Here is a 10,259-nt window from a genome sequence, read left to right as displayed (position 1 = left end):
TGATACGTGATTGGAATTCTTAACTTCTTCCTAGGAAAGACATGTCAACTCTGCATAGAAATTATTTATAAATAAAATGCACCAAATAAACTGAAAAACCTTGACTGACAATTATTTTACTTCACATACATTTTTTAAAATATTTTTTTACTAACATAATGAAATAAAATAAGAAATATGTATTTTTTAAAGATGATTTGACAGCGAGCACAAGCAGGGGGAGCGGCAGGCAGAGGGAGAGGGAGAAGCAGGACCCTGGGATCATGACCTGGGCCAAAGTCAGCCACTTAACCCCTATAATATTTTTACTTTATTTTTATTAAATATTTTATTTGTCAGAGGTAGGTAGAGACAGAGAGCACAAGCGCGGGGGGGGGGCGGCAGCAGAGGGAGAAGCAGACTCCCCGCTGAGCAGGGAGCCCGATGCAGGACTCGATCCCAGGCCCCTGGGATCATTATGTGAGCCAAAGGCAGATGCCCAACCAACTGAGCCACCCAGGCATGCCCCCCATAATTTTTTTTTAAAGATTTTAATTATTTATTTGAGAGAGAGAGAGAAACAGCATGAGAGGGGAGAAGGTCAGGGGGAGAAGCAGGCTCCCTGCTGAGCTGGGAGCCTGATGTGGGACTTGATCCCAGGACCCCGGGATCATGACCTGAGCCGAAGGCAGACGCTTAACCAGCTGAGCCACCCAGGTGCCCCCCCCCCATATTTTTAATGAAAATTTAAAATAGAAAAATAGTAAAATGAAATCCAACATACTGATTCTTAAATTATCAAAATTTTGCCATCCTTATTTCAGTATACCCCCTTTGGGCTTAACTATTTTAAAGTAAGTTCCAGGGCGCCTGGGTGGCTCGGTTGTTGGGCATCTGCCTTCGGTTCAGGTCATGATCTCAAGGTCCTGGGATCGAGCCCCATAATCAGGCTCTCTGCTCTGCAGGAAGCCTGTTTCTCCCTCTCCCTCTCCCACTCCCCCTGCTTGTGTTCCTTCTCTCACTGTCTCTCTGGCAAATAAATAAATAAAATCTTAAAAAAAAAGAGTTCTAGACATCCTGTGACTCTACCCCTATCCATTCAGTATGCATCTCTAAAATACATGGTAATTTTCTTATACAGCCCTAATGCTATTATCAGATCTAAATTAATTAACAAAAATTCTTTCCTATTTCAATACTAAATCCTTATGCAAACTTTCCTGTTTGTCTGCACTTGGTTTGTTACAATTAAGATATAAAAACAGAATATAAATAGATGCCATTTACTACTGTTAGTATATTTCTTAAGTCTCAACTACTTTTGCAATTTCCAAGCATTGAAAATGGGTAATCAAGGAGATGGAAGCCAAAAAGGGGCTCCTACAGACTAAAAGCAGAGGAAAATTTTTTGAGTGGAAATAAGGTCAGCAGCCCAACGCAGAAGCTTAGAAGGAAAACACACACGCTAGGGAAATAGAGATGAAGCAGCGGGTGGAAGCTGAACCCTCTTCTCAGATACAGCTGTACGATGCCTGACTTTGAGGAAAGAAGGCATAAACTTATGTAAAGCATGGCTTTTATTGATTGATTTTTGATTTATACTTTAGAAGTTAACCTGATTATGGGTTAGAAAGAGTTGTATTAAAGACTTTGTAAGAATTCAATGAAACATTTGAACTCTATTCATGCTCTACAGATGACTAAGAGAGGCAACTGTTTGAGCACATAGTATACACCAGAGACTGTTGGAAGTGCTCCGGATTAACTCATTTAATCCTCACAACTCTATGAAGGTAGATTACTAGTATTATCTGTAATCTACCCATGATGACACAAGTACAGAGTAACTCACCCAGGATCGGAGTGACAAAAGAACAAGAAGGTGAAAATTCCCTATTCTATTGGGATCTAATTCTATTTAACAGATTTATTCTGTAATCCAGACAACATAATAGACTATTTATGTGAATCAGTTGGCCACAGTTGCTTCATTTATAAAATGAAGGGTCTCTGCATTTTACTATCAAAAACTTTCTATTCAGACTCAGTTCCAGCACAGTCTGTCCTCATCTGCCTCTCTTCTGTCTTCTGCTAGTTGATATTACTCTTGTCCAGAGTTTACAGAGATGGAACAAAATATAGGAGACAGACACATGAAGCAGCTTCTTCTGTTCTGAAAGCTCTAGGTAAAGTTGAACAATTTTGATTTCTAACTCTAACTTATTGGGTGACCAGGAAACAGTGTTCCACATTGAGTCCAGTTTCCAAGAAACACAGCTTCTCAACTGTATGACTGTATTTGACAGAAATCTTTAAAAAAAAAATCATGGCTTTCCACATTCTTAAAAGGACAGCACTAAGTTACATTTAATCTTTTCTTGACTCAGGGCCGTCATTAAAAATAACCGTTATTTAAGTTTTCCTCTATATGAAGCTCTCAGACTGAGTTCTCTTCCTATACTTTCCCTAACTCTATAGAGCTACTTTGTCCAATACAGTAGCCACTAGCCACATGTGACTATCAGACACCTGAAACACAGCCAGACCAAATTGAGATGTGCTAGAAGTGCAAAATATACCCGAGATTTCAAAAACTTAGTAAGGAAAAAAAAAAAGGGTAAAATCTCATTGATATTTTATATTAATTACATGTTGAATATAACACTTTGTGTATAGGTTAAATAAAATATATGCTTTATTAATTTCACTCGATTTTTTTTCCTTTTTAAAATGTGGCTACTACTAAGTTTAAAATTTAACATGTGGCTTTTGCTATCTTTCTACTGGACGGTACTGCTTAGAGCACCAGGTTACCTGTCTAGTATGCTGCTTCCAGAATGATGTCAGGTGGAGAGTCTGATAATAATGGAATAAGAATGTTACATAAGGAGGAGCTCCTCTCTGGGTATTACTGTGCCTTCAACTTTACAAAAATGTAGTTTTATTTTAAGTCTATAATTTCAATGATTTCATCAGTGAACAAAAGCCCAAGGCAGCACAAGGGATTCTTAAATCATTTTAATGGTTGGTTTCAATTTAAATCTTTAAATGTTTAAATCCTATGACCCAGTGACTTTAGATTTAGACCTATATAAAGTCAAAGTTCTAATGCTGAGTCAATACATACTGCCTAAGACAAGTTACCCATCTTTTAAGTAGGCTTCACACCCAAACTCATGAACCCAAGATCAAGAATCGCATGTTCTACCACCTGAGCCAGCCAGGTGCCCCACCCATCTTTTTTCTCTCAATTTGTACATCTTACAAATGATATCAACTACACTGACTTCCAAGGAAGGTTACATTTTTTTTTTCATTTTTTATTGTTATGTTAATCACCATATATTACATAATTTGTTTTGGTGTACTGTTCCATGATTCATTGTTTGTTCATAACACCCAGTGCTCCATGCAGAACGTGCCCTCCTCAATACCCATCACCAGGCTAACCCATCCCCCCACCCTCCTCCCCTCCAGAAACCTCAGTTTGTTTTTCAGAGGCCGTCATCTCTCCTGGTTCGTCTCCCCCTCTGACTTACTCCCCTTCATTCTTCCTCTCCTGCCATCTTCTTCTTTTTCTTTTTTCTTAACGTATGTTGCGTTATTTGTTTCAGAGGTACAGATCTGTGATTCAACAGTCTTACACAACTCACAGCGCTCACCGTAGCACATATCTTCCCCAATGTCCATCACCCAGCCACCCCATCCCTCCCACCCCCGACCACTCCAGCAACCCTCAGTTTGTTCCTGAGATTAAGAATTCCTCATATCAGTGAGGTCATATGATACATGTCTTTCTCTGATTGGCTTATTTCACTCAGCATAACACCCTCCAGTTCCATCCACGTCGTTGCAAATGGCAAGATCTCATTCCTTTTGATGGCTGCATAATATTCCATTGTGTATATATACCACTTCTTCTTTAGCCATTCATCTGTCGATGGACATCTTGGCTCTTTCCACAGTTTGGCTATTGTGGACATTGCTGCTATAAACATTGGGGTGCATGTACCCCTTCGGGTCCCTACATTTGTATCTTTGGGGTAAATACCCAGTAGTGCAATTGTTGGATCGAACGGTAGCTCTAATTTCAACTGTTTGAGGAACCTCCATACTGTTTTCCAGAGGGGTTGCACCAGCTTGCATTCCCACCAACAGTGTAGGAGGGTTCCCCTTTCTCCACATCCCCGCCAACATCTGTCGTTCCCTGACTTGTTAATTTTAGCCATTCTGACGGGTGTGAGGTGGTATCTCATTGAGGTTTTGATTTGGATTTCCCTGATGCCGAGCGATGTGGAGCACTTTTTCATGTGCCTGTTGGCCATTTGGAAGTCTTCTTTGGAAAAATGTCTGTTCATGTCTTCTGCCCATTTCTTGATTGGATTATTTGTTCTTTGGTTGTTGAGTTTGATAAGTTCTTTATAGATTTTGGACACTAGCCCTTTATCTGATATGTCATTTGCAAATATTTTCTCCCATTCTGTCGGTTGTCTTTTGGTTTTGTGGACTGTTTCTTTTGCTGTGCAAAAGCTTTTTATCTTGATGAAATCCCAATAGTTCATTTTTGCCCTGGCTTCCTGTGCCTTTGGTGATGTTTCTAGGAAGAAGTTGCTGCGGCTGAGGTCGAAGAGGTTGTTACCTGTGTTCTCCTTTAGGATTTGGATGGACTCCTGTCTCACGATTAGGTCTTTCAACCATTTGGAGTCTATTTTTGTGTGTGGTGTAAGGAAATGATCCAGTTTCATTCTTCTGCATGTGGCTGTCCAATTTTCCCAACACCATTTGTTGAAGAGACTGTCTTTTTTCCACTGGACATTCTTTCCTGCTTTGTCAAAGATAAGTTGACCATAGAGTTGAGGGTCCATTTCTGGGCTCTCGATTCTGTTCCATTGATCTATGTGTCTGTTTTTGTGCCAGTACCATACTGTCTTGATGATGACAGCTTTGTAATAGAGCTGGAAGTCCGGAATTGTGATGCCGCCAGCTTTGCTTTTCTTTTTCAAGATTCCTCTGGCTATTCGGGGTCTCTTCTGGTTCCATACAAATTTTAGGATTATTTGTTCCATTTCTTTGAAAAAAATGGATGGTATTTTGATGGGGATTGCATTGAATGTGTAGATTGCTCTAGGTAGCATTGACATCTTCACAATGTTGGTTCTTCCAATCCATGAGCATGGAACGTTTTTCCATTTCTTTGTGTCTTCTTCAATTTCTTTCATGAGTATTTTATAGTTTTCTGAGTACAGATCCTTTGCCTCTTTGGTTAAACTTATTCCTAGGTATCTTATGCTTTTGGGTGCAATTGTGAATGGGATCGACTCCTTGATTTGTCTCTCTTCTGTCTTGTTGTTGGTGTATAGGAATGCCACTGATTTCTGTGCATTGATTTTATAGCCTGCTACGTGACTGAATTCCTGTGTGAGTTCTAGCAGTTTTGGGGTGGAGTCTTTTGGGTTTTCCACATACAGTATCATATCATCTGCAAAGAGTGAGAGTTTGACTTCCTCTTTGCCGATTTGGATGCCTTTGATTTCTTTTTGTTGTCTGATTGCTGTGGCTAGGACTTCTAATACTATGTTGAATAGCAGTGGTGAGAGTGGACATCCCTGCCGCGTTCCTGACCTTAGGGGAAAAGCTCTCAGCTTTTCCCCATTGAGAATGATATTCGCTGTAGGTTTTTCGTAGATGGCTTTTATGATATTGAGGTATGTACCCTCTATCCCTATACTTTGAAGAGTTTTGATCAAGAAAGGATGCTGTACTTTGTCAAATGCTTTTTCTGCATCTATTGAGAGAATCATATGATTCTTGTTCTTTCTTTTGTTAATGTATTGTATCACGTTGATTGATTTGCGGATGTTGAACCAGCCTTGCAGCCCAGGGATAAATCCCACTTGGTCGTGGTGAATAATCCTTTTAATGTACTGTTGGATCCTATTGGCTAGTATTTTGGTGAGAATTTTTGCATCCATGTTCATCAAGGATATTGGTCTGTAATTCTCCTTTTTGATGGGATCTTTGTCTGGTTTTGGGATCAAGGTAATGGTGGCCTCATAAAATGAGTTTGGCAGTTTTCCTTCCATTTCTATTTTTTGGAACAGTTTCAGGAGAATAGGTATTAAGTCTTCTTTAAATGTCTGATAGAATTCCCCTGGGAAGCCATCTGGCCCTGGGCTTTTGTTTCTTGGGAGATTTTTGATGACTGCTTCAATTTCCTTAGTGGTTATAGGTCTATTCAGGTTTTCTATTTCTTCCTGGTTCAGTTTTGGTAGTTGATACATCTCTAGGAATGCACCCATTTCTTCCAGGTTATCTAATTTGCTGGCATAGAGTTGCTCATAATGTGTTCTTATAATTGTTTTTATTTCTTTGGTGTTGGTTGTGATCTCTCCTCTTTCATTCATGATTTTGTTGATTTGGGACATTTCTCTTTTCTTTTTGATCAGTCTGGCCAGGGGTTTATCAATCTTGTTAATTCTTTCAAAGAACCAGCTCCTAGTTTCGTTGATCTGTTCTACTGTTCTTTTGGTTTCTATTTCATTGATTTCTGCTGTGATCTTTATTATTTCTCTTCTCCTGCTGGGTTTAGGCTTTATTTGCTGTTCTTTCCCCAGCTCCTTTAGGTGTAGGGTTAGATTGTGTATTTGAGACCTTTCTTGTTTCTTGAGAAAGGCTTGTATTGCTATATACTTTCCTCTCAGGACTGCCTTTGCTGTATCCCAAAGATTTTGGACAGTTGTGTTTTCATTTTCATTGGTTTCCATGAATTTTTTAAATTCTTCTTTAATTTCCTGGTTGACCCATTCATTCTTTAGTAGGATGCTCTTTAGCCTCCATGTATTTGAGTTCTTTCCGACTTTCCTCTTGTGATTGAGTTCTAGTTTCAAAGCCCTGTGGTCTGAAAACATGCAGGGAATGATCCCAATCTTTTGGTACCAGTTGAGACCTGATTTGTGACCTAGGATGTGATCAATTCTGGAGAATGTTCCATGGGCACTAGGGAAGAATGTGTATTCCGTTGCTTTGGGATGGAATGTTCTGAATATGTCTGTGAAGTCCATTTGGTCCAGTGTGTCATTGAAAGTCTTTATTTCCTTGTTGATCTTTTGCTTAGAGGATCTGTCCATTTCAGTCAGGGGGGTGTTAAAGTCCCCCACTATTATTGTATTGTTGTCAATGTGTTTCTTTGCTTTTGTTATTAATTGCCTTATATAATTGGCTGCTCCCACGTTCGGGGCATAGATATTTACGATTGTTAGGTCTTCTTGTTGGATAGACCCTTTAAGTAGGATATAGTGTCCTTCCTCATCTCTTATTACAGTCTTTGTTTTAAAATCTAGTTTGTCTGATATAAGGATTGCCACCCCAGCTTTCTTTTGGTGTCCATTAGCATGGTAAATGGTTTTCCACCCCCTCACTTTCAATCTGGGGGTGTCTTTGGGTCTAAAATGAGTCTCTTGCAGACAGCATATGGATGGGTCTTGTTTTTTAATCCAATCTGAGAGCCTGTGTCTTTTGATTGGGGCATTGAGCCCATTTACATTCAGGGTAACTATTGAAAGGTATGAATTCAGTGCCATTGTATTGCCTGTAGGGTGACTGTTACTGTATGTTGTCTGTGTTCCTCTCTGATCTTTGCTGCTTTTAGGCTCTCTCTTTGCTTAGAGGACCCCTTTCAATATTTCTTGGAGGGCTGGTTTCGTGTTTGCAAATTCCTTTAGTTTTTGTTTGTTCTGGAAGCTTTTTATCTCTCCTTCTGTTTTCAATGACAGCCTAGCTGGATATAGTATTCTTGGCTGCATATTTTTCTCGTTTAGTGCTCTGAAGATATCTTGCCAGTCCTTTCTGGCCTGCCACGTCTCTGTGGATAGGTCTGTTGCCAATCTAATATTTTTACCCTTGTAGGTTACATATCTCTTCTCCCGAGCTGCTTTCAGGATTTTCTCTTTGTCTGTGAGACTCGTAAGTTTTACTATTAGATGTCGGGGTGTTGACCTATTTTTATTGATTTTGAGAGGGGTTCTCTGTGCCTCCTGGATTTTGATGCCTGTTTCCTTCCTCACATTAGGGAAGTTCTCTGCTATTATTTGCTCCAATATACCTTCTGCCCCTCTCTCTCTTTCTTCTTCTTCTGGGATCCCAATTATTCTAATGTTGTTTCGTCTTATCGAATCACTTATCTCTCGAATTCTGCCCTCGTGATCCTGTAGTTGTTTCTCCCTCTTTTTCTCAGCCTCTTTACGTTCCATCATTTGGTCTTCTATATCACTGATTCTCTCTTCTGCCTCATTTATCCTAGCAGTTAGTGCCCCCATTTTTGATTGCACCTCATCAATAGCCTTTTTGATTTCGACTTGGTTAGATTTTAGTTCTTTTCTTTCTCCAGAAAGGGTTTCTCTAATAACTTCCACGCTTTCTTCAAGCCCAGCTAGTATCTTTAAAGTCATGATTCTGAACTCTAGGTCCGACATCGTACTAACGTCCGTATTGAGTAGGTCCCTGGCTGACCGTACTACCTCTTGTTCTTTTTGCTGAGGTGATTTTTTTCGACTTGTCATTTTGTCCAGAGGAGAATCGATGAATGAGAGAACAAAATGCTAACAGGTTTACAACGTCCCCAGCAAATATACTGTATACAAATCAGAAAAGACCTGAAACCAGGGGAAAAGAAAGGGAAAGAAAGAAAAAAGAAAGAGAGAGAGAGAAAAAAAAAGATAAAAACAAAAACAGAACAATACAAAAAAAGCAGAATGTGATCAAATATGATCAGGCTAGTGCATAGATCAGTGCCACACACTAGATTTTGGGCGTATTTTGATCTGTTAGAAAAAAGTGCCTCCTAAAATTTTAAAGGAAGAAAGACATATATGTACAAAATAAGGGTCGATACAATGAAGGGACAGAAGATGACTGTAAAGATAAAAATTATAAAATATTTTATAAAAGGACTTGATAAGATAAGAAGTTGTTTGAAAAAAGAAAGAAGATTAAAAAAAAAAGAATAAAGGTAGAGAATGTGATCAGACAGGAGACTAGAACAGAACCATACACTAGGGATTTAGGGTATATTTTTATCTGTTAGAAGAAACTGTATCTCAAAATTTTAAAGAGAGAACAACTTATATATATTTGCCAAAAATAAGGGTAACTACTACGAAGGGATAAAATATGACTCTTCCAGTAAGTTGTCGCTTCTCTGTTCAGAGAGTTGTTGCTACTCTCCTCTTCGATCTCCTGTTGAGTTCGTAGGTGTTCAGAATGGTTTGATCCCTATTCAGCTGAATTCCTGAGACCAGACGAAATCCAGGTCTCCTACTCCTCCGCCATCTTGCTCCGCCCCCTGAGAATAGGAAGGTTACATTTTTAACTTAAAATACTTGTACCTAGTTTTCCAATCAGATGACAATAATCAATACGTTCTTGAGGATTCAGAGATGACAACTGGAATATATACTGTTTTTTTAAGTCTTCATGTGTTTCCTCTATTGTTATAATCTGAAATGGAAGAGTTTTATTTTAGAAAAAATTAACAGTAAAGAGGCTATCAATCAGGTAGATGGTTTTAAGTGACATTTTTAGTCCTTTGACTTATCAAATACAGAAATAACAGCATGCAAAGAAATGCAGTTTCAACATTTGTGAACTCTTGCTGGTGGTATCAGGAAATTCTTAATGCAGCGTAACAGTAATATCAAAAAGGTGTATCATCACACTAAGGATAAAGTAACCTTTTCTCGAGGGTGTGGGGCCACTGGTGGGTTGGCTAGGGGGAAGGCAATACTGGGGGCTTGAGGTGTAGGGATCAGGTGGCTGTCTTTTACCGGTGTTTCCAGTTCTTCAGAGATCGGGTGTTTTGGGGCTTCAGTCACACGCATGTTTTCGGGATCACAGACAGCTGAGGGCAATAAAATGCTGCAGTGTGATGTTATCCAAATATGACTAAGAACAAATTCAGGCAAATATTCTCATCTGTCTTAACCAAGATGAAATTAAACACAAATTCTGCAATGTAAAAAGTACATGCAGAAGAGACAGCCTATTTCTAGAGCTTATAAATAAATGCAATTAATTAGCTTTTTAAAAGGGCAAATGGTGTTACCTGTGGGCTTCTCCCAAACTTTTCTTTAAATACCAAGCTTTCATCAGTAAAATGTAACCTAAATTTGTAAAATGAAAGCAATGTTACACTTGGAGAAAATCTACCTAGTGCAGAGACATAATCATGTGATATGAGAAAATGGGGGAAAAAAGATGACCAAAGATGAAGGACAGGAATCATT

Source organism: Eumetopias jubatus, unplaced genomic scaffold (genome assembly GCF_037043125.1).
Source record: "Eumetopias jubatus isolate StellerSeaLion01/CBP00866 unplaced genomic scaffold, mEumJub1_p1.0 scaffold_4, whole genome shotgun sequence".
Classification (NCBI taxonomy): domain Eukaryota; kingdom Metazoa; phylum Chordata; class Mammalia; order Carnivora; family Otariidae; genus Eumetopias; species Eumetopias jubatus.
This window is presented reverse-complemented; position numbering follows the sequence as displayed.